The 25191-nt window shown below is 35.3% G+C and overlaps 1 protein-coding gene across 1 annotated transcript in view; it reads right to left on the bottom strand.

Annotated features, from left to right (window-relative positions):
* The window catches only part of ZCWPW2 (zinc finger CW-type and PWWP domain containing 2), a 159663-nt gene that overhangs the window by 49794 nt on the left and 84678 nt on the right, over positions 1-25191 (bottom strand). The gene's annotated exons all lie outside the window — the stretch shown is intronic.

Genomic DNA, 25191 nt, shown 5'->3' with positions numbered 1-25191 from the left:
TATACTGAAAGATAAGTTCCAAGACATAAAATTACAGGTTTAATGTATGTATATTTTAAATTTTGGAGGTTATTGTGAAATCACTTTTGAATGAGGAGGTCAAAGTTTACAATGCCACAAGCAATATATTCAATATATTTCCCCACACCTTGCAGAACACTTCTGTTCCAAGTTTCGACATCTTTGCCAATCTTTCTTTTATTAATTTTTAATTTTTGTAGGTACATAGTAGGTGTATATACTTATGGGTTACATAAGGTATCTTGATACAGGCATGTAATGTGTAATAATTAGATCAGGGTAAATGGGATAGCTAACGCCTCTAGCATTTATCTTTTGTGTTACAAACAATCCAATTATACTCTTTAGTTATTTTTAAATGTAAAATTAAATCATTTTTAACTATAGTCACCCTTTTGTGCTAGAAATACTAGGTCTTATTCATTCTTTCTATTTTTTGTACTCATTAAACGTCTCCACATCCCCCTGACACTCCATTACCCTTCCCAGCCCCTGTTAACCAACCTTGTACTCTTGATATCCATGAGTTCAACTCTTTTAATTTTTAGCTCCCACAAATAAGTGAGAAAATGCAAAGTTTATCTTTCTGTGCTTATTTCACTTAACGTAATGACCTCCAGTTCCATCCATGTTGTTGCAAATGATTGGATCTCCTTCTTTTTCATAGCTGAATAGTATTCCATGGTGTGTTCCACATTTTGTTTAACCATTCATATACTGATAGATACTTAGGTTGCTTCCAAATCTTGGCTACTGTGAACAGTGCTACAATAAACATTAGAGTGCAGATTATCTCTTCAATAAACCGATTTCCTTTCTTTTGGGTATATACATAGGAGTGGGATGGCTGGATCATACAGTAGCTCTATTTTTTTGTTTGTTTTTTTGCGACAAAGTGTTACTCTGTCACCCAGGCTGGAGTGCAGTGGCATGATTTCGGCTCAGTGCAGCCTCTGCCTCCCGAATTTAAGCAATTCTCCTGCCTCAGCCTCCCAAGTAGCTGGGATTACAGGCATGCGCCATCACACCTGGCCAACTTTTGTATTTTTAGTAGAGATGGAGTTTGTCATGTTGGGCAGGCTGGTCTTGAACTCCTGACCTCAAGTGATACAACCACCTTGGCCTCCCAGAGTGCTGGGATTATAGGCATGAGCCACTGCACCCAGCCTACTTTTAGTTTTTGATGAACTTCCAAACTGTTCTCCATAGTAGTTGTACTAATTTATATTCCCACCAACGCTGTACAAGGATTCCCTTTTCTCTACATCCTCACCAGCATTTGTTATTGCCTGTCTTTTGGATATAAGCCACTTTAACTGGGGTAAAATAATATCTCATTGTAGTTTTAATTTGCCTCTCTGGTGATCAATGATGTTGAGCACCTTTTCATATGCCTGTTTGTCATTTGTATGTCTTCTTTTGAGAAATGTCTATTCAAATCGTTTGCCCATTTTTTATTAGATTATTTTGGCTTTTTTTTTCCTATAGAACTGTTTGAGCTTCTTATATATTCTGGTTATTAGTCCCTTGTCAAATGGGTAGTTTGCAAATATTTACTGCCATTCTGTGGGTTGTCTCTTCACTTTGTTGATTGTTTCCTTTGTTGTGCAGAAGTTTTTTTAACTTGATGTTATCCAATTTGTCCACTTTTGCTTTGGTTGCCTGTGCTTGTGGGGTATATTACTCAAGGAATCTTTGCCAAGACTGATGTCCTGGTGAGTTTCCCCAAAGTTTTCTTGTAGTAGTTTCATAGTTTGAGGTCTTAGATTTTAGTCTTTAATCCATTTTTATTTGATTTTCATTTATGGCGAGATAGGGTTCTAGTTTTTCTTCTGCATATGGATATCCAGTTTTCCCAGCAACATTTATTGTAGACTGTCCTTTTCCTAATGTATGTTGTTGGCACCTTTGTTAAAAATGAGCTCATTGTAGATGTATGGATTTATTTCTGCATTCTCCATTTGTTCCACTCGTCTGTGTGCCTGCTTTCATGCCAATACCATACCATTTTGGTTACTATAGCTCTATAGTATAATTTGAAGTCAGGTAATGTGATTTCTTCAGTTTTGTTCCTTTTGCTTAGGATAGCTTTGGCTATTCTGAGCCTTTTGTGGTTACATATAAATATTGGGGCTCTTTTTTTCTATTTCTGTGAAGGATGTCATTGGTATTTTCATAGGGATTGCATTGAATCTGTAGATTGCTTTGGGTAGTATGGACATTTTAACAATATTGATTCTTACAATCCATAAACATGAAATATGTCTCCATTTTTTTCTGTCCTCCAATTTCTTGCATCAATGTTTTACAGTTTTCATTGTAGAAAATTTTCACTTTTTTGGTTGAGATAATTCCTAGGTATTTTATTTTATATGCAGCTAATGTAAATGGTATTACTGTTTTATTTGTTTTTCACATTGTCCACTATTGGCATATAAATATCCCACTGATGTTTGTATGTTGATTAGTATCCTACAACTTTACTGCATTTGATTATTAGTTCTAACAGCTTTTTGGTGAAGTCTTTAGGTTTCTCTAAATATAAGATGATATCACCTACAAACAAGGATAATTTGACTTCTTCCTTTCCACATTTGGATGCCCTTTATTTCCTTCTCTTGTCTAATTGTGCTAGCTAGCACTATGTTGAATAACAATGGGCATCCTTGTCATGTTCCGTATTTTAAAGAAACGGCTTTCAGTTTTTCCCCATTCAGTATGATACATACCAGCTGTGTGTCTGTGGTTTTTATTATATTGAGGTATGTTCCTCCTATACCCAGTTTTGTGAGGTTTTTATCATAAAGGGATGCTGAATTTTATCAAATTCATTTTTAGCATCAATTGAGATGATGATATGGTTTTTGTCCTTCATTCTTTTGATATGCCACACTGATTGATTTGTGTATGCTGAACCAATCCTGCATCCCTGGGATAAATCCCACTTGATAATAATGAATCATCGTGTTAATGTGTTGTTTAATTATATTTGCTAGTATTTTGTTGAGGATTTTTGCATCAATATTCATCAGAGATATTGGCCTGTAGTTTTCTTTTTTGATGTGTGTTTGTCTGGTTTTGGTACCAGAGTAATACCGGCCTCATAGAATGAGTTTGAAAGTATTCCCTCCACTTCTATTTTTTGGAATAGTTTCAGTAGAACTGGTATTAGCTATTCTTTAAACGTTTCATAGAATTCAGCAGTGAAGCCATCAGGTTCTTGGTTTTTCTTTGCTGGGAGACTTTTTATTATAGTTTTTATCTTGTTACTTGTTATTGGTCTGCTCAAGTTTTGGATTTCTTTGTGGTGCAATCTTGGTAGGTTGTACGGTCTAGAAATTTATCCATTTCTTCTAGATTTTCCAATTTATTGGCATATAGTTGCTCATGGTAGCCACTAATGAGCCTTTGAATTTCTGTAGTATTGATTGTAATGTCTCCTTTTTCATCTCTGATTTTATTTATTGGGTCTTATCTCTTTTTTTCTTAGTTAATCTGGCTAAAGTTTTGTCAATTTTCTTTAGCTTTTCAAAAAAATTGTTTTGTTGATATTTTGTATTTTATGTTTCTATTTCACTTATCTCATCTCTACATCTTCAATATTTATTTTTTTCTACTAATTTGAGTAAAAGAAAATCAGTTGAGTTTGAGTTTTGTTTGCTCTTGCTTTTTTAGGACTTTACAATGTATCATTAGGTTGTTTATTTGAAACTTTTCTTCTTTTTTAATTTAGGCACTCATGGCTATAAACTTCCCTTTTAGTACTGTGTTTACTGTATCTCATAGGTTTTGGTATGTCATGTTTCCATTATCATTTGTTTCAATGAATTTTTAAATTTCCTTCCTTCTTTTTTTTTTTTTTTAAGACGGAGTCTCGCTCTGTTACCAGGCTAGAGTGCTGTGACGCGATCTCGGCTCACTGCAACCTCTGACTCAGTGGTTCAAGTAATTCTGCCTTAGCCTCCCGAATAGCTGGGATTACCGGCATGCGCCACCACACCCAGCTACTTTTTGTATTTATCATAGAGATGGGGTTTTATTTACCATGTTGGCCAGGATGGTCTCGGTCTCCTGACTTCATGATCTGCCAGCCTCGGCCTTCCGAAGTGCTGGGATTACAGGCGCGAGCCACTGCACCCGGCCTAAATTTCCGCATTGAACCACTGGTTATTCAGGAGCATACTGTTTAATTTCCATGTGTTTATATAGTTTCCAAAACTCTTCTTCTTATTTATTTCTAGTTTTATTGCATTGTAGTAAGAGAAGTTACCTGACATACATTCAATTTTTTTGAATGTTTTAAGACTTGTTTTCTGACCTAACATATGGTTTATCTTTAGAATCATCCATGTGCTGAGGAAAAGAATGTGCATTCTGCAGCCATAGGATGAAATGTTCTGTAAATGTCTATTAGGTCTATATGTTCCAAAGTGCAGACTAAGTCTGATGTTTCCTTGTTGATTTTCTGTCTGGAAGATCTATCCAATGCTGAAAGTGGGATGTTGAATTCTCCAGCTATTATTGTATTGGGATCTATCTATCTCTTTAGCTTTCATAATATTTCCTTTATATATCTGGGTGCTCCAGTGTTGGGTGCATATATATATACATATATATATATATATATCTCATATATATATACACACATATACATGCATATATATATACATATTTACAACTGTTATATCCTCTTGATGAATGAACTCCTTTATCATTATATAATAATCTTCTTCGTCTCTTCTTACAGTTTTTGTCTTGAAACCTATATTGTCTGGTATTAGGTATATCTACTCCTGCTCTTTTGTGGTTTCCATTGGCATGGAATATCTTTTTCCATCTTTTATTTTCAGTCTACCTGTGTCTTTATAAGTGAAGTATGTTTCTTGTAAGCAATGGATCATTGGACCTTATTTTTATATCCATTCAGCCACTCTATGTCTTTTGATTGGAGAGTTCAGTCCATTTACATTCAATGTTATTATCGATAAGAAAGGACTTACTCCTGCCATTTTGTTATTTGTTTTCTGGTTGTTTTACAGTCTTCCTTCTTTCCTTCCTTCTTCTCTTCCTTTTAATGAAGGTTATTTTTCCTGGTAGCAAATTTAAATTTATTGCTTTTTAATTTGTGTACCTGTTGTATGTTTTTTGATTTGTGATTACCATGAGGCTTGTAAATATTATAACCCATTATTTTAAGCTGATAACAACACTGCTTACATGTTCTTACATGTAACAAACTAATAAGCAAAAAGAAAATACCTGTGAACTTTAACTCCTTCCTCCCTCTTTTTAACTTTTTATTGTTTCTATTTATATCTTATTTTACTCTCTATGTCTTGAAAAGTTGTTGCAGTTACTATTTTTGATTGGTTCATCTTTTAGTCTTTCTACTGAAGAGCAGTTTACACAACACAGTTACAGTGTTATAACATTCTGTGTTTTTCTGTGTACTTTCTATTGCCAGTGAGTTTTGGATCTTCAGATGATGTTGTATTGCTCAGGAAGATCCTTTTCTTTCTGATTGAAGTACTCTTTTCATCATTTCTTGTAGGACAGGTCTGGTGTTGAGGAAATCTCTCAGCTTTTGTTTGTCTGGGAAAATCTTTATTTCTCCTGCATGTTTGAAGGATATTTTTGCTAGATATGCTATTCTAGGGTAAAAGTTTTTCTACTTCAGCACTTCAAATATGTCATGCCACTCTCTCCTGGCCTGTAAGGTTTCCACTGAACAGTTTGCTGACAGGTATATCGGAGTACCATTGTTTGTTATTTGTTTCTTTTTTCTTGCTGCTTTTAGGATCCTTTCTTTATCCTTGACCTTTGGAAGTTTGATTATTAAATGCCCTGAAGTAGTCTTCTTTGTGTTAATTCTGCTTGATATCCTATAATATTCTCATACTTGGATACTGATATCTTTCTCTATGTTTGGGAAATTCTCTGTTATTATCCCTTTAAATAAATTTTCTACCACTATCTCTTTCTTTACTTCCTCTTTAAGGCCAATAACTGTTAGATTTGCCCTCTTGAGGCTATTTTCTAGATATCGTAGGTGTGCTTCGTTCTTTTTTTTTCTCTTTTGTCTCTTCTTTGTATTTTCAAATAGCCTGTCTTCAAGCTCATTAATTCTTTCTTCTGCTTGCTCAATTCTGCTATTGAGACTCTGATGCATTCTTCACTATGTCAATTGCATTTTTTCAACACAGAACTTCTGCTTAATTCTTTTTAATTATTTCAATCTTTCTTCAATTAATCTGATAGAATTCGAAATTCCTTTTCTGTGTTATCTTGAATTTCTTTGAGTTCCTCAAAATAGCTATTTTGAATTCTGTCTGAAAGGTCACATATCTCTTCAGGATTAGTCCCTGTTGCTTTATTTACTTTGTTTGGTGAGGTCATGTTTTCCTGGATGGTCTTGATGCTTGTGCATGTTCATCAGTGTCTGGGCATTAAAGAGTTAGGTATTTATTGTAGTCTTCACGATATGGGTTTGTTTCCACCTGCTGTTTTTGGGAAAGCTTTCCAGGTATTTAAAAGAGCTTGAGTGTTGTGATCTAAGCTGTATCTGCATTAGTGAGCCCCGTAAGCCCAGTAATGCTATGGCTCTTGCAGACTCATAGGGTGTTGGATAAGATCTAGAAGAATTCTCTAGAATATCAGGCAGAGACTCATGTTCCTTGATTGACTTACAAACAAACAGAGTCTTGCTCTCCGTGAGTCACCTGGGGCAGGGGGTGAGGTGACACAAGCACCCTTGTGGCCACCACCACTGGGAATGCACTGAGTCAGATCTGAAGCCAGCACAGTACTGGGTCTCGCCCAAGGCCCACTGTAACCACTACCTGGCTACAGCCTATGTTCTCTCAATGCCATAGAGATCTACAATCAGTAGGTTGTGATTGTTTTTTAAAAGCCATTTATATTTTCTTTTATATGGAATGATGATTCAAGTCCTGTGTTAGTATGTATAATGGTCTTTTTCTTATTGACTGTAAAATAATATTTTTATATATTTTTTAAATATCCCTTTCCTCTATGTACTACAAATATTCTCCTCTGTTTGTAGTTTGTATTTTAGTACTTTTGCGTTTTCTTTCTTGTTCATTTAAGTCTTTCTTCCTTGTAGAACTAGTTTGGACATTTTTTTCCACAGGTTACTATTTGTACCCATCCCATTTATTAAACAATACAACTTTTCTTATTTGAATACAACCTGAACCATTAACTATAATTTCAAGTACTTTTGAGTTTATTTGTGGAATTTCTATATATTTCTATTAATCTGTCAAATCACTATTAGTACCATATTGCCTTTACTAGTGACATCTTGTTATATCTATCATATTTTATAGGCCTAACTCTTTTGTTCAACCTTCCAACAAATTTATAATTAGTTTGTTTTGTCAAAAGTCTCAATTGTTTTTTTTAATTGAGATGGCATTTAAATTAATTTAAGGAGAACTGACATCTTCCATATTAAATCTTCCACATCAAGAAGAGAAGAGGATTATATCTTTCCATTTACTCATGTTTTATTTTTATTTTTATTTTGAGACAGAGTCTTGCTCGTCACCCCGGCTGGAGTCCAGTGGTGCAATCTCGGCTCACTGCAACTTCCACCTCCTGGGTTCAAGCAATTTTCGTGCCTGAGCCTTCCGAGTAGCTGGGACTAAAGGTGTGTGCCACCACACTTGGCTAATTTTTGTATTTTTAATAGAGACAGGGTTTCACCATGTTGGCCAGGCAGGTCTTGAACTTCTGACCTTAGGTGTTCTGCCTGCCTTGGCCTCCCAAAGTGCTGGGATTACAGGCATGAGCCACCACAGCCAGTCTCGGGCTTTATTTTCTGTCTCTTAGCAGCATTTTGAAGTTTAATTCACACAGATCTTGCACATTGCTTCTTAGGCTTACACCAGTGTATTATTTATGTTTTGTTGCTATTATAAATGAGAATTTTAGTCTCTTCATATTTTCAAAATGGTTACTTCTTTTTTTTTTTCCTTCCAACTTTTATTTTGGGTTCAGGGGGCACATGTTCAGGTCCATTACATGGGTAAATTGTGTGTTATGTGGGTTTGGTGTACAGATTATTTCATCACACAGGCAATGAGCACGGTACCCAATAGGTAGTTTTTCTATCTTCATTGTCCTCCCACCCTACTAGAAGATTGCCTCAAGTAGGCCCTGGTGTCTACTGTTCCCATCTTTGTGTCCATGTGTACTCAGTGTTCAGCTTCCACTTAGAAGTGAGAACATGCAGTATTTGGCTTTCTGTTCCTGCACTGATTCTCTTAGGATAATGACCTCTGACTCCATCTATATTGCTACAAATGACATGATTTTGTTCTTTTTATGGCTACATAGTATTCCATAGTGTCTATGTACTACATTTTCTTTATCCAGCCCACCAATGATGGGCATCTAGGTTGATTCCATGTATTTGCTATTGTGAATGATGCTATGATGAACATTCGTGGGCTTGTGTCTTTAAGGCAGAAAGACTATGACCTGACACACTACTGAATTTTCTTATGCTTTTAATCGTTTTTTCCTATTGTTTATAATAGTTTTGTTTACCATAGTTTTTTTTGTTTGTTTGTTTGAGTTCCTTGGGTTTTACAGGTATATAATTGTATACAATAATGTAATTTTTCTTCTTCCTTTCTTGTGTGGGCACTTTTGATTCTTTCTTTGGTTAATTATATTAGCCAATTAGACCAGAATAATATTACATAATAGTAGCAATCCTACCTACTTTTAAAAATTCAAATTTCCCACCTGAACCAGTTTTTTCTCTAATTAAAATAAAAATGTAAAATGAGTTCATGTTCTTTTCGTGAGATGTTGAAGTAATTCGCATTTATTTAACTCCATTATTTTGAGAAGTTAACAAACAAGTTTGTTTGAAATCATTCTCATAAACTTAGCTCTTTTAGACATTATCATAATCTTTCAATTTGAATCTTTCACTGAAAGGCTTCTGGATTGACAAGAAAGAAGCAAAGACTCAGCATCTCACTAAACATAATAGATTCATTCCATATACTAATTACTGGATAAAGTTTGTGAAAGATGAGTGAACATCATGCTTGAATGAACTACAGTAATACCATTATGGTTAAGTTCCATCTTAAAATACAATAGCATTTAAAGAGATAAATATTTGGTTTGGAACACATTTATATTATATTTTAGAAACAAATTAGCAAAGGAAACAAAGCTGTTTTATAAATAAGGTAAAACTAAGGTAAAAACTACATTTAGAAAAATTATCTTTTGAAAGCATGGAAACATTTACATTTACCTTTCTAACCAGCAATCAAATAGATAATTAAGTTCATATTTAACAAATAATTATTCTCAAAGACAAATACTATTCAAAATAGGATTCGAGCTTAAGCAGAAAGCAACTGCCATTCAAACTTTTTCAACTGTAATCCAGATGTTTCTTAAGCCATGGCTAAAATCTACAGCAGTTCCTGTGATGTTTCTGATAACACTAAAATAATAAAATGTCCTGCAATTAGTTTTACTGCCCCAATATTAAAAATCCAAAGTGTCCTCTAGCATGTAAGAAACAAAATTCTAGACTTCATTTCAAGTTAAAGCTCCTGTGCCCTACAAGCTAGGGGTACACTTCAGGCTGCCAGTGGTTCTCCTTGTCCATCTATGCTTCTTCTTCTCCCCCACTATGTTCTGAGTCCTCTGTGGCTGAAAGAGTTAGATATGGAGAATACAAAAGAAATTGCAGAAAATATATTTATTTATCTTCTATTATGGCAATCTAGGATTGGTGCTCTCTGGGCTTGAAGTATTTTTTTTTTTACTACAGTGCGCTTTGCGGGTTGTTAGAGGGTCTTCTCTCCCAACTAGGAACATCTGATTGCCAACTTCCTTGAGAGGAGCAATGTCTTTTTTTTAGTTGGTTGCTTTCAACCTATATCTCATTATCATATTCTGCCTCTTTCTGCTTAGGTTGCATGAAGGCAGGAAGCCCTTTTGGGTGAAGACCCTTTTAAACTGACCCCTGGCTCTTCCCATGTTGTCTGCATCATTGCTCCTGAAAACTGGAATAATGCTGGCCATTCCAGTGCTACCATCTGTCTTCAGTTTTCAGTGTGTAGATTTCTCAGGGAGAAGTTTTATATCAATATACTGTATTGCTCAAGCTCCAAGACACATTCATCAGGCATTCAAAAAAATAAAAAATAATAAAATAAACAAAAAAACACCCTTGTACTACATATGAGGTAAAGAAAAATGACCATCTTCTTTTCCCCAAGATAGGGAGGAAGGAGGTATAGAGAAAATGCCACAATATACCAAAATTTCCTCCCCCAAAATTTTCCTTTTGATTTCTTTTCATTCCCTTTCCTTCTCTTTTCCTTCTCTTTTCCTTCCCTTCCCTTTACTTCTCTTTCCCTTCTTTTCTCTCTCCCTTCCCTTTCTTCTTTTCTTCTCTCCTTCCTTCCTTCCCTCCTTCCCTCTGTCCTTCCCTCCCTCCTTCTTTCTTTCAGAGGGTCTTGCTCTGTTGAACAGTCTGGACTGCAGTGGCATGATCATAGCTCACTGGACCCTTGAACCCCTGAGCTCAAGGGATCCTCCCACCTCAGCCTTCCAAGTAACTAGGACTACAAGCATGTACCACCACCAAAAAATTTCTGTATGTTCAACCTCTACCCTTTTGTAAAATTGGGTTAAGGGATGCCAAGCAAGTTTGGCACCTCCTTGTAAATCCTGCATACATACTCTTGTACCTCACTTTGCAATGCAAAAATAATTAGTTTTGTACTTAGCTTGAGGTTCTAAAGACTTTCACTAAAATCTGAGTATATCTATTAATTTTAGAATTTTCAAATTAGCTTCTCTCCCAACCCAAAGCAAAAAAGACAAATTTTAATTTTTTTAATTTAAAATTTAAATTTAAACATTTTTAAGGCAGCTCTGTAGTAAAAACTTCCAAGAACCTAGCTTATAAAGTCAAGGGTTAATACCAGTAACTCCAGATGAGACTATAGGAAGGAGTGGGTATCATGATCATCACATTCCAGTAAATCCTATGATTCCAAGAAAGGATATTATATCCTTAATATGTTTATATTACTTTGGCAACTTGAGTTTTCTCAATCAGTTTTATTAAATTTTCAGTGGAGGATAAAGGAAGTAATAATTATAGAAAGAGAAGAAAGACACTTAGACTAAAAATTTATGTAAACTTATGAATATAAATAATATTATTTTTGATAAATGAATAAGCATGGAAATGTTTGGAGCAAGAGTGAGGTTTGAGACTAAACATACGGCTAGACAGAGAAGATAATGCTCTATGTCTGAGAAAATCCCTAGCTGTGTCCAAAAGTGAAAAGTTTGTAAACCACTGTTCTATGTGATCTTGTTTTAATCAGGTATTATTGACCAACTGAAAGCCTTAACCTCATTTTTCCTTTCCCATTTCCTTAAAGAATAAGTTGAATGTTTCTTTTCAATAACTTTGGACTCACTGAACAAGGTTTGTGCTATTTCTGCATACTAATGTGGAGTAAAAAAAAATCAAGGAAAAAAATACATAAGGGTTTGTCCACCAGTGAGGCCAGTGGAGAGAAATTTGCAATCTGGCAGAAATTCATGTGTTCTGTTGCTTCCTATTTTAAGACTTTTTTCCTCTACAAGAGAAATAATCAAGATGTAATAAATAATAACCTGGTGTTGTAGCAGGATAAATCTTAATTTTCAAACTTGAACGTATAAGCAATGTCATATTACCTCATATTTGCAAAATCAAATTGAATGTGACAGTGCTCATCCAACCAGGATGAGAAATTTGATCTCTGTCATTTTGGGGCCACCTTTTACATTACTTAGGTTCACATAAATCAGAAAGTCATTGTGCCTAAAAGGTGCTTGAAAAATGAGGGCAGATCACTGCTCTTCAGCCCATCATGGTTACATGAATATTATTTTTGTTCAAGTCCCTCGAAGTTAGGCAGCCCAACATCTTCTTTGCCACACCTTCACAAAAGAATCTTTTCAGAGGCTAGGAGCCTTGATAGCATGGGTTCAACCTCCCTGGGTATACCATGGTGCTATTCTTCTTCAGGGTACTGCCACATGCCCAGGGCACTGACAGACTTCTGTTCTCTTCCAAGTGTGAGAGACTATCTTCTCTGTCTTGCTATTCCTGTGTCTCCCTCGCAGTGGCCCTGGCCTTTGTGTTCCCAGTCCGCCCTGCCCACCCTCAAGGAACTCAGATCCGGAAAACAAGGAAACCCTGCTTTTGACCACCACAACAGAAAACTCCCAACATATGAGAATGTAAGGGGCCTGACTACTTTTCGCAGTAAAAGAAAGAGAAAAATACAATCAAGAAAAAATTATTAACAACCAACCAGTGGTGTCTGGTTAATTGTAGGGAAGAATGTCCTAGCTATGTGGCTTTGAATATTAGAATAGATAGGGAGGTGACAGTCTTTCCTTCCCACCCCTTGGTATTCTACTTCTTAACTCTGCCTATTGCTTTCCCCTAATTTTTCTACGTAGCACTCAAAAATAACTAACATACTATACTGTTTTTCTTATTTATTTCTTTATTACATGTCTTATTCCACTAATTTAAATTTTATGAGGGCATTCAATTTGGTCTATTTTGTTCACTTTGGAACCTAGAAGAATTTCAAATAATAGGAGTTCAGTAAATATTTATTGAGTAGTATAAATAGATATATTTCGTTCAAGGTGGCATGAAAAACAACCCAGTCAGGAAACTGGAGATGAAAATGAAAGGCTGCTACATTTTTTAATCCTGAATTATGTGATTAGCCTCTACAAAGGAAAAAGAAAAATTTATAAACATAATGATCACCTGGTATTACAGTGATACTAAAATAATATAAAACTTCATTTTGGGTAAACAATTTAGGTCTGTAAAGTATTTCATAGGTCACTGATTTATCCTCTAGTATTGGTAGCACTTTTTTCTTGAAAAAAATGTGTGTCTAATGTCAAGTATAATATTATATAAAAAATGGTACCTAACTTTAAAACTAAAGTAATTCAATCAAATGTTCTTAGTATGACCAATCTGGGGGATGGGAGAACCTCATAACAACACTCTAGGTACAATGACAACATCTATAATCTAAAATTATCAATTCAAATATCAATATTAAAGCTAACTGCAAATATAAGCACCTCCAATTTAGAAAATTTATCTTTTAGACACAATGTTTATATATTTAAAATCTGGAAAACTGGAATCACACATACTTACAATCTTCTTTATAGAGCTTCAGAAATTCATTGATATGATTTCAAATATTGATCATTACTTTAAATTATTTCTTATATGTCTTTAGCAACATGTGGATATAAGTCATAGATCTCATAATCTAAAGAAATAAAAAATTATTATCCTTTGGACTGCATCACCACTAAATGTTTAAAAACCAACACTACCACCTATTATAAAGTATCTGCCTAGAGATTTATGTCAATTACTGCTATTTATACATTCAAAGTTGCAGTGTAGCTGACTCTAACCATGTATTGCACTGACGCATCATTCTATTTACTATTGTGCCAAAGATATCGCTCTTTTCCTCTGTTGGGCAGATCGTTTTCACTTAAGCAGTTCAGTAGAAACTTAATCACTAGGATATCTTGTCTTCTTTAAACTGGATTTCTGCAACAGCAACCAGTAATCCAGACAGTAAGAACATTCCTGTTCCTTCGATACAAACTAGAAGATTGCCACATTATACCCATGTGCATCAGAGACTCCATAGATTTAGTTAGCCTCCTTGGCTTTCTAATAATATCTGCCTTCCCACTCACCTGTCACTTTAACATAGGTTCATACAATCTTCAAATAATCAAATATGGTTTATTTAGACAGCTTATGCAAATTATTGAATACTTGAAGCAAATATTGCTTAAAAACTATTACTGACTTGTTGCTTACTCTGCTTAAGTTTCCTACAGACACAAATAGTAATTTTGCTTCCTTAACCCAGCAGAATTTTAAGATCAAAACAACTTATGTACCCCGCTCTTCATGCCACTGGAAAGTGTAAACTATTAAAGCTAAAAAAAAAAAAAAAAAAAAAAAAAAAGTCTAGCTCTGTTTAGTGTGATCCCTTACATCAGATTGACAGATAATGCCAAGAATGCAATGGGCACTAGAGAAGAAATTAGCCAGAGAAAAATAATTAGAAAATTTGGGAGTCAAATCTTTATAGTGTAATTCCATTACTTGGCTTGAAATATTGGAAAATATCAAGACAGAAGACCAAATTCCTAACTGGGTACTCCCTGCAACATTGCAGGTAGGGCTGGGGAGGTAGGAAATGAAGCAGTTTATGATAAAATGGCTCCAATGAACCAATCAGAAAAATCACAAGGTACTAGATAAGCTTTGTATTCACCTAGACTTTAACATATATTTACTAAAAATTTTGAATATCTAAGCTCTTTTCCTATCTAGAAGGAATAAACAACTGCTACATGTGGCAATTTTTTTTAAAGAAGCCCCAATCTGTCATTTTAGGTTTGTCCACTATCTGGAGTGACATCCTTTTGGAAAACAATTTTTATACCACCAATATGCCAGTCATACAGTGTGATAGAACTGAAATCAGATTTTGAGAAGAGAAAGTGAGAGGGCTCTGGATGTCACAGCAGAGAGAAAATCAGGCACCACCAAAAGAAGAAACATATTTAAAAGGACAAGGGAGTTTAATGTCACAATCCTGCCCAAGATTTTCCTGGCTTCTTCAGTACCACAGCTTCATAAATACTTTCATACATTCCATAGAGTAAACACAATAAACACAATACAAACAATACACTTTCACATAAATATGTTCTTTAGTTAATTCCAGTACCACACAGAAGATATTTTGGGAAAATAATCTGCTATACAGTGGTTCTTGAGATTTACCAAGGAGAGTGGTTTCAAGAATACGTTTTTTGTTTTTTGGTTTTTTTTTCTTTGGAGACAGAGTCTCGCTCTGTCACCCAGGCTGGAGTGCAGTGGCGCAATCTTGGCTCACTGCCACCTCCGCCTCCCGGGTTCACGCCATTTTCCTGCCTCAGCCTCCTGAGTAGCTGGGACTAGAGGCGCCTGCCAGCATGCCCGGCTAATTTTTTGTATTTTTAGTGGAGACGGGGTTTCACCGTGTTAGCCAGGATGGTCTCAATCTCCTGACCTCATGATCCACCCGCCATGGCTTCCCAAAGTGCTGGGATTACAGGCATGAGCCACCGTGCCTGGCCAAGAATAGGTATTTTTAAGGAGCTCTACAGCAGAATGTGATGACCAGCAAGCCTGGGAACCAAGAGTAGATCAAAACAAACAAATATAAACAAACAAACAAAAAAACACAAAACGAACAATGGCAACAGGATAACAACATTTGTATTAATAATAACCAGTTACTGCTATGTTAAAAGGGAATGAAATAAATCCTAGGTTTTAATGACAACATGAAGAGCCTTCAAATCCATGGCAAGAAATCAATGCACTAAGCATGATGAAAAGACCTTTCACATCTTTATTCAACTTTGAAAGACCCTGGTTAAAGGTTAAACTAATTAATCAGGTTGGCTGAATTAACAACAGTTGATCAATAAGAAGGCCTGTGCGGCTTTCCAGTTTACAAATGATAGCTTATTATGAATTTGGTATGCTTATGAAGATGAGAAGCAGATGCCCCAATGTAAATTTCAAGCAGGTTGACATACAGTATAAAAACCTGGAGTTTGTAATCATAAGATCTGGGCTTGAGTCCTGGTTCTGCTGCTGTGTAACCTCAGGCAAGTCACTTAACCTGAACCTTAGCATTTTTAACAACAAATGAAGACTATGCGAGATTATCATTTGATGTCTACAGTCCAAAAAATGAGATAGACACTCTATTCACAATAGAGAGAAGTTGGCTGTGTATATATTTAATTTCTATAGGAGTTCTACAATTTAATGAACCAAATATTTTAAACTTACTAAGTTCTTCAATGCTCATATAGTACTGACAGGCACCATCCTAAGCGCTTCACAAATAACTCATTTAGCTTTTTAACAAGCTTATAAAGTAGGCACTAGAATCCTCATTTTACAGATGAGAAAGCAGAGGCACTGAGTTTAGAACTTGCATAAGTTTACATGGAGAGTAAGACAGAGCTGTAATTCATAACAGACAACCTAGAGAGTTTGTGTGTTTAGCTGCTACAAAACGATATTGTTTCACTACAAGGTAATTCTATTGCCTAACTATCAAAGATGGTGTTATAAAGAGTTTCTTAGCCCATATCATAAAAAATTAAGTGGTGTTGAAAACGATGAGAAACTGCCATGTGGCATTTTCTGTATCAGGTCACTTTTATACTGCTTAGGAAAAAAATTTTAGGACAATTAATCGTAGTAAAAAACTTAAATCACCAATGAACTGTACGTTTAAAAATGATTAAGATGGTAAATTTTATCTTATATCTATTTTAATACAATTTTTAAAAAGAATAAAAACACTGTGTACAGTTTAAAGTATTTTATATATTCTGATTTCAAGGTGTAGAATTTTTATTTTTAACAAAACTGAAATTCATCAGGTCTGTAGCAAAAAAAAGTTGTAAACTCTGCTATGTAAAATGATAGTGAAGTATTAGTAATATATTGATGAATACAGCACAAGAAGCAAATGAGCATAGAGTCAATAGATAATTTTTAAGGCCAGTGCTTATCTAAAGTGCTGCTATCTTCCACTGCTCTAGCCAGGCAGACTGCTGCAGGTAGAGACATTAAATAGAACTGCAAGAAGTGTACAGGTTTAAATCAGCCATGGAATAAGCATGCACTCATTTGCACTAAGCCTTTAAAAACTCAGGATTAGCCTAAAAAATTTTAAGCCACAATATTAATGGATATGAAGACCTGAACCTAAAAAAATGTTAGTATACTTGGATGCTATTTTCTACTCCATATTTGCTTATTTTTTATAGCATATGTGTTTAAGGTGAAACTCTAGTTGTGTTTATTACAAACAGATGCTCAGATTATATGTTTAATGATAGAATCATAAGGGCAGGTGGGAAATCTAGGTAAAGAAGATGGTTAAATATGTGATGCAGAATCAGTACATATTCTGTGAACTAAACAAATGGTAAAGAAGTGATAATTCTAAATTTATTTTCAAAACTAGTTTAGTCAGCACTGTTTAGGATTTGGGGATACTGGATTTCACCTAATTCATGGACCGGACCTGATCCTTTACTAGAAGATACTTTAAAGGAAAGATAGAGGGCAGAGCTATAAAGAAGAGATGATGCCATTCCTACTGAAACTATTCCAAAAAATAGAGAAGGAGGGACTCCTCCCTAACTCATTCTATGAGGCCAGTATCATCCTGATACCAAAACCTGGTATAGATACAACAAAAAAAGAAAACTTCAGGCCAACATCCTTGATGAACATCAGTGCAAAAATCCTCATCAAAATACTGGCAAACCAAAGCCAGCAGCACATCAAAAAGCTTATCCACCATGATCAAGTTGGCTTCATCCCCAGGATGCAAGGTTGGTTCAACATATGCAAATCAATAAATGTGATGAATCACATAAACAGAACTAAAGACAAAAAACACGATTATCTGAATAGATGCAGACAAGACCTTTGATAAAATTCAACATCCCTTCATGTAAAAAACTCTCAATAAACTAGGTATTGAAGGAACATACCTCAAAATAAGAGCCATAAAAGACAAACCCACAGCCAATATCATACTGAATGCAAAAGCTGGAAGCATTCCCTTGAAAACTGGAACAAGATAAGGATTGCCTCTCTCATCTCTCCTATTCAACACAGTATTGGAAATTATGGCCAGGGAAATCAAGCAAGAGAAAGAAATAGTATTCAAATAGGAAAGGAGAAAGTCAAATTATCTTTGTTTGCAAATGACATAATCCTATATCTAGAAAACCCCATTATCTCAGCCCAAAAGCTTCTTAAGCTGATAAGCAACTTCAACACAGTATCAGGACACAAAGTCAATATGCAAAAATTGCTAGCATTCACCAACAACAGGCAAACCGAGAGCAAAATCGCAAATGAATTCCCATTCACAATTGCCATAAAAAGAATAAAATACCTAGGAATACAGCTAACAAGGGAAGTGAAGGACTTCTTCAAGGAGAACGACAAACCACTGCTCAAAGAAATCAGAGAGGACAGAAACAAATGGAAACACATCCATGCTCATGGATAAGAAGAATCAATATCATGAAAATGGCCATACTGACCAAAGTAATTTATAGATTCAATGCTATTCCCATTAGACTACCAATGACATTCTTCACAGAATTAGAAAAAGCTCTTTCAAAATTCATATGGAGCTGAAAAAGAGCCTGAATAACCAAAACAATCCTAAGCGAAAAGAACAAAGCTGGAGGTATCATGCTACCTGACTTCAAATTATACTACAGGGCTACAGTAACCAAAACAGCATGGTACTGGTACCAGAACAGACACATAGACCAATGAAACATAATAGAGAACCCAGAAACAAGGCCCCACATCTAAGTTACCTGATCTTCAACAAAACTGACAAAAATAAGCACTGGGGAAAGGATTCCCTATTTAATAGAAGCTGCTGGGAGAACTGGCTAGCCATATCTAGAAAATTGAAACTGGACCCCTTCCTTACACCATTTACAAAAATTAACTCAAGATGAAATTTAAGTGTAAAACCCAAAACTATAAAAACACTGGAAAAAAAAAACTAGGCAATACCATTCAGAACATAGGCATGGGCAAAGATTTCATGACAAAAGTCAAAAGCCATTGCAACAAAAGCAAAAATTGACAAATGGGATCTAGTTAAACTAAAGAGCTTCTGTACAGCAAAAGAAACTATCAACAGAGTAAACAGGCAACCTACAGAATGGGAGAAACTTTTTGCAATCTATTCATCAGACAAAAGTCTAATATCCACCATCTATGAGAACTTAAACAAATTTACAAGAAAATAACGAACAGCCCCATTTAAAAGTGGGCCAAGTACATGAACAGACACTTTTCAAAAGTAGATATACATGCCGCCAACAAGCATACGAAAACAAGTTCAACATCACTGATCATTAGAAAAATACAAATCAAAACCACAATGAGGGACCATCTCACACCAGTCAGAATGGCTATTACTAAAAAGCCAAAAAATAACAGATGCTGGTGAGGTTGTAGAGAACAGGGAATACTTCTACACTGATGGTGGGAATGTAAATTAGTTCAACCATTGTGGAAGACAGTGTGGTGATTCCTCAAAGATCTTGAGACAGAAATACCATTAGACCTAGCAATCCCATTACTAGGTATAGACCCAAAGGAATAAAATCACTCTATTATAAAGACACATGCACACATATGTTCACTGTAGCACTATTCACAATAGCAAATACATGGAATCAACCTGGATGCCCATCAATGATAGATTGGATAAAGAAAATGTGGTATACATACAACATGAAATACTATGCAGCCATAAGAAGGAATGAGATCATGTCCTTTGCACAGACATGGATGGAGCCAGAGGCCATTATCCTTAGCCATTTAATGCAGGAACAGAAAACCAAATATTGCATGTTCTTACTTTTAAGTGGGAGCTAAATGAGACCAAATAGACACAAGGGGAGAGACAACACACACTGGGGCCAGTCAGAGGGTGGGGAATAGGAAGATGGAGAAGATAGGGAAGAATAGCTAAGGGATGCTGGGCTTAATACCTGGGTGATGGGATGACCTGTGCTGCAAACCACCATGGCACACACTTACCTATGTAACAAACGTGCACATCCTACACGTGTACCCCTGAACTCAAAATAAAAGTTAGAAGTGAAAAAGTAAGATGAAGAAGTATAATGCATACTCATGAAAGGGAATAACACTTGCTTGTAATGACAAAGATAACAAAGGAGGAAATCCACAAAATGTAATAATATATCCTCCTCTTTCTTACAAATATTTGCATGACCTAATATCTCATTTTTAAAAATGCTAGGACATCATACTCCCTACATAAGTCCTGCTTCATGATATCAGCACTATTAATGCAATATATATGTCAAGCTTTATTAAAACTCCTTTTGATGTGTAAAAATAAGGTAGAAGGAAGAATTAATGAAAGGAAAATGATAAACAATATATACAATTATAAATATACACAATTATAAACTTTCACAATTATATGATTTTGAGTTTTAGACTTCACCATTCTTGATGGAAGAATGTAACAAGAAGTTACTCTCCAGCTATTTACTAATTTAAGAACCCCAACACAAAAAATCTCATTATAAGGCAACTTTACTTATAAGGGAAATGACTCTCAGGGCAATTTTGTGAGTCTTGTATATTGGCTTAAAAACAATGACCTGATTCATGTTTTTTTCTTTAACAGAAAATAAGCACTTTTAGAAAACTGAGAAAGCTATATATTGCAATTTCTTAGAAAAGAATATTGCTGTTCCATTGAAGGGTCAATATGAGAAACCTAATTGATACATTTTTCATGCATTTGATGATGGAAAAGGTAGCCACCTGTTCCATTCTTTATATACTGAGTAAAGTTGGTCATATTATTTGGTTTGGACTTTTAACTTCAGTACAAGTTCACAGCTATCTAAATTCATAAGAGATGAAGTTGAGAGATGATAGAGGTGAATTCAACAATTTAGTTGGTTCTGCGAAGTCAGCATATATAAATGTGAGTGAATCCAAAAAGCAGAATAGAGATAGGGAAAGAAACTGGTTTCATTCAGTTGCAAAGAACATGAAATATAGTATTTCCTGTTCTCCTTCCAAATTCCATCAAACAAATCCAAAGTATGCTGGAAACACTGCTGATATTGGGCTTATTCATTCACCAAGGAGTCAGATTAAGAAGGCTCTAACTTATTTCCCACTTTCAATAGTTCTTGACACTTCTGTTTACACTAAACTATGAAAACATTGCAGCAATGGTCTCATTTCAGTCATGTACTGAAGAATCAAAGAATAAGATGATCAACTAGCTCTACTTCTCTCAATTTCTGGGAGCATTGTGTTTGTTGATAAAGACCATTAAAATCACGTAATTTTCTATATATGATCTTAGTCAAAATAAAAGATACTATTCTCCACCTTATTGTTCTCAGCATCTTTTTGGTACTCTCCCCTATAGAGATGGGGTCCTAGGGAAAGGAAATAGATAATTTGACTATATATTTAACCTGTTACTTCCAACGAATACTAACAACTAACATTTATTGAGAGCCTACTGTGTGACAAGCACATGCCAAATGCTTTACATGTATTATCTCAATTAACACTCATATCCACTTTATAAGGCAGATGCTATCACAATTTCTATTTTAAAGATAAGGTGGCCAGGCACAGTGGCTCATGCCTGTAATCCCAGCACTTTGGGAGGCTGAGGTGGGTGGATCACAAGGTCAGGAGTTCAAGACCAGCCTGGCTAACCTGGTGAAACCCCGTCTCTACTAAAACTACAAAAATTAGCCAGGCACGGTGGCAGGCGCCTGTAATCCCTGCTACTCCGGAGGCTGAGGCAGGAGAACGGCAGGAGAATCACTTGAACTGGGGCAGCAGAGGTTGCAGCGAGCCGAGACTGTGCCACTGCACTCCAGCCTGGGTGACAGAGTGAGGCTCTGTCTCAAAATATAAACAAATAAATAAATAAATAAGATAAGGCATCTGGGATTTGAAAAGTTAAGTGACTTGTCTTAGGTCAAGCATTAGTAAGTAGCAGAGCTATCCTTCAAGCCCAAAGAACCTGATTCTAGAGTCTGCCTTTTTAACCACCATGTTAACCACTTTGACAACTTTATTCTTTTCCTATTGTAAATTACTACCAAAGTTTTTCTTGGAAGATTATTCACAAATATGTCACAGTTATAGAGTCATGCTCTAATTCCTTCAACCTTTCTCCAGGACAAAACCTAAAATGATGTTTAGAAAACAAACAAAGGTTGAATCTAATAATCGCAAAATTACAGCAAATTTTATGCCAACTATGGGATTAGCATAATAAAATTTTGCTGAGAATTTGGTAGCTGTACAAGATTATTTGCTAGTAGGAACATGGTGCAAGAGTTTTTTAGTTTTTAGTTTTTATTTTCCAATGTATTTTTCCAGTGTGTCGGCTAATAAATCTGTATCCTGTTTCACTCCACTACTCTGATGGCAAAATGCTGCCAGATGATGAAGCTATAAACTCGTTTACTAATCCTTATCACAGACTACATCTTAGAATTGGGATCCTAATGAATCTTAGAAGCAATACACTTTTTAATTAGATGTTAATCCAGATGTACTAGTCAAATGACCACTGCAAATGGAATTTGAAAATAAGAATTCTGCCTGTTCTTCTTGGTCTTTATTCCTCCATAGGGGAGCATTGAGCAGCAAGTAAAGAGCAAGTCTACCAGAGACTTCCATCATTCAACATGTATTTAAAAACAAAAAATTTCCTCATTGTAGGTACAAATGTGAGAAAACATTCAAAAATAAATCAGGTCACTGCTTATGCATATATATGTTGGCATAGTGTACAAAGAGAAAAGAATTTGGACTTGATATATCGATTCTAACCATTGCGCTGTCATTTAGCTGACAGACATTGGAGAAGACATTTAGGCTGAGTCTCCATTTCTTCCATATGTCAAATAGTGATGATGTCTACCTTCAAGGGATGGCTGTTAGACTTTAAATATTATGTTTAAAAGATCTACCTATCTTTAGCCTACATATATAGACCCAATATATGATTGATATAAACATTTGTGGCCTCTTTTTGTTATTGGAGTCATCACAGCACATGTTGAATGCAGTCCCTCAGGATCCAGGCTGAGGCAACAGCAAACCGACACCTCAAACATTACCAGTCACTGTGCCATGGAAAGAAAGAACTCTGGATGATATTTCACTAGCAGTGAAGTGCTCAAACAAGTGATATTCATCACTTTCACTCACAAGCCACTGGTTCTACCTACAACAAGGGTGTCAAACGTGCAAGTCTATTTTGCAGCAGGAAGGCAGAGATCTGGAAAGCTGATCAACAATATTAATGACTATCACAATTAGAAAGCAGCATTATTGGAGCTATAAAGCTCAAGTTTAGCAATATGGCAAAGCTCCCTTTCCATTTCCCTAGACAATATGGGTAAACGTCATAATACAATGGATAAACACCCAAATGATCTCTGGTACCACCCAAAATAGTTCTATATGTATATAGGAATATCTTACATACAATGATAAGCAGACCACTAAGATATATGGCCAAAAACATCCACTCACATCATGGATAAGACAAGCTACATTTTTACTATAGGAGCATCTTAGCATCAGAGATGAACCATCTACTTTTTCTTGGCAACATAAAAGAACTACAAAAGTGCAGTCTAAGCAATTACTGGTTGTACTATACTGCTAATAGGAATACATTATTTATGCCCAAGAAAAATTATAATGGCTCTATGCCACCTACAAGCTGGATGATCAACTTAAACATGCTATAAACATTAAGTCAAAATTCTGAATCAGCAATATCTACAAATTATAAATAATATTGAATGACAAGAATGACCTCAACGTTGTGCTCAGTTAAACTGATTACTATCGGGTTAGACATGTAAGCTTATGGCAGTGAGCATAATTTCCAGTCCAGGCAAATGAAAGAGAAAGGCTAACAAAAGAAGTACTCCAAAGAAAGCCAACAGAAAGCTATAAACCATAACCAAAGTTAGACTACTACACTAGTAGGGATAAAACCAACAAAACTGTAATGCCTCAAGTTGAGAAAAACTTAATCAGAGGTTCTCTCTCCTTAAAACTTAAGGAACTTCAAATGCTTAAGGAACTTAAAAGTGCTTATGCCTGGCCCTTTTCCAAGAGATTCTGATTTAATTGATCCAGTAGAGTGAGGCTCAGACATTTCTGTGTTTTTGTTATTGTTTTTGTTTTGTAAAGCTTCCTAATGCACAGCAAGACTTGCATGAAGAGCAAACACTACATTACTCTACACTAAAACACTACACTAAATCATGTAATCTATCAAGCTACAAAATAAACTTTTAAATCATGGGTTCCACAGATATGTACCTACTAAATATAAAAGAAAAATCATTTGTACTAATGGGGAAGAATTCTATACCATGCATCAGCTTAAAAACATAGCCCTGCAGCACATGTTCATGGTTATTTCTATGAGTAATTACTAGAGTAATATAAATGCTGAACACATACTTCTGTAATTTTTTATCATGATAAAATACACATAAAATCTACCATCTTAACTATTTTAAGTGTACAGTTTGGTGTTACTAAATACATTTATAATGTTGTGCAATCATCACCACCCTCTATCTCCATAACTGTTTTCATCTTGAAAGCTGACATTCTGTGTCCATTAAACAATAACTTCCCATTCTCTACTTCCCTCAGCCCCTGGCAGCACCATTCTACTTTGTCTCCATAATTTTGACTATTCTAATACTTCATATAAATGGAATCATATGGTATTTGTCATTTTGTGATTGCATTATTTCAGTTATCATAATATCCTCAAGGTTCTTTCATGATGTGTCATGTCAGAATTTCCTTTCTATTTAAGGCAGAATAATATTCCATTGTTGGTATATGCCACTAGTTATTGTCCTGTGTTTTCTTCTAAGACTTTAGAATTTTAGGTCTTACATTTAGGTCTTTGATCTGTTATGAGGTTGTTTTTGTACATGATTTTAGGTAAGGGTCTAGCTTCACTTTTTTGCATGTGACTAGCCAATTTTTCTGAGCACTATTTGGTGATAAGATTGTCCTTTCCCCATTGAATGGTCTTTGCCCTACTGCCAAGAATAATTTGACTATTTACATGAGAATTTATTTCTGGGCTGTCTATTCTATTCCACTTGTCTATAGGTTTACTGTAGCTTTGTCCTAAGTTTTGAAATCAGGAAGTGTGAGTCCTCTAGCTTAGTTCTTCTTCAAGATTGTTTTGGCTATTCAGGGTCCCTTGAGATTCCAAATAAATTTAGGTTGGGTTTTGCTATTCATGCAAAAATACCATTAGGATTTTAATAGGTATTGCATTGACTCTGTACATTGCTTTGGGTAGTATTGCCTTTTTTTTTTTTTTT

The sequence above is a fragment of the Gorilla gorilla genome, chromosome 2 (genome assembly GCF_029281585.2).
Source record: "Gorilla gorilla gorilla isolate KB3781 chromosome 2, NHGRI_mGorGor1-v2.1_pri, whole genome shotgun sequence".
Taxonomy (NCBI): Eukaryota; Metazoa; Chordata; class Mammalia; order Primates; family Hominidae; genus Gorilla; species Gorilla gorilla.
Note: the sequence above shows the minus strand (reverse complement) of the source record. Positions and strands in the feature narration are given on the sequence as shown.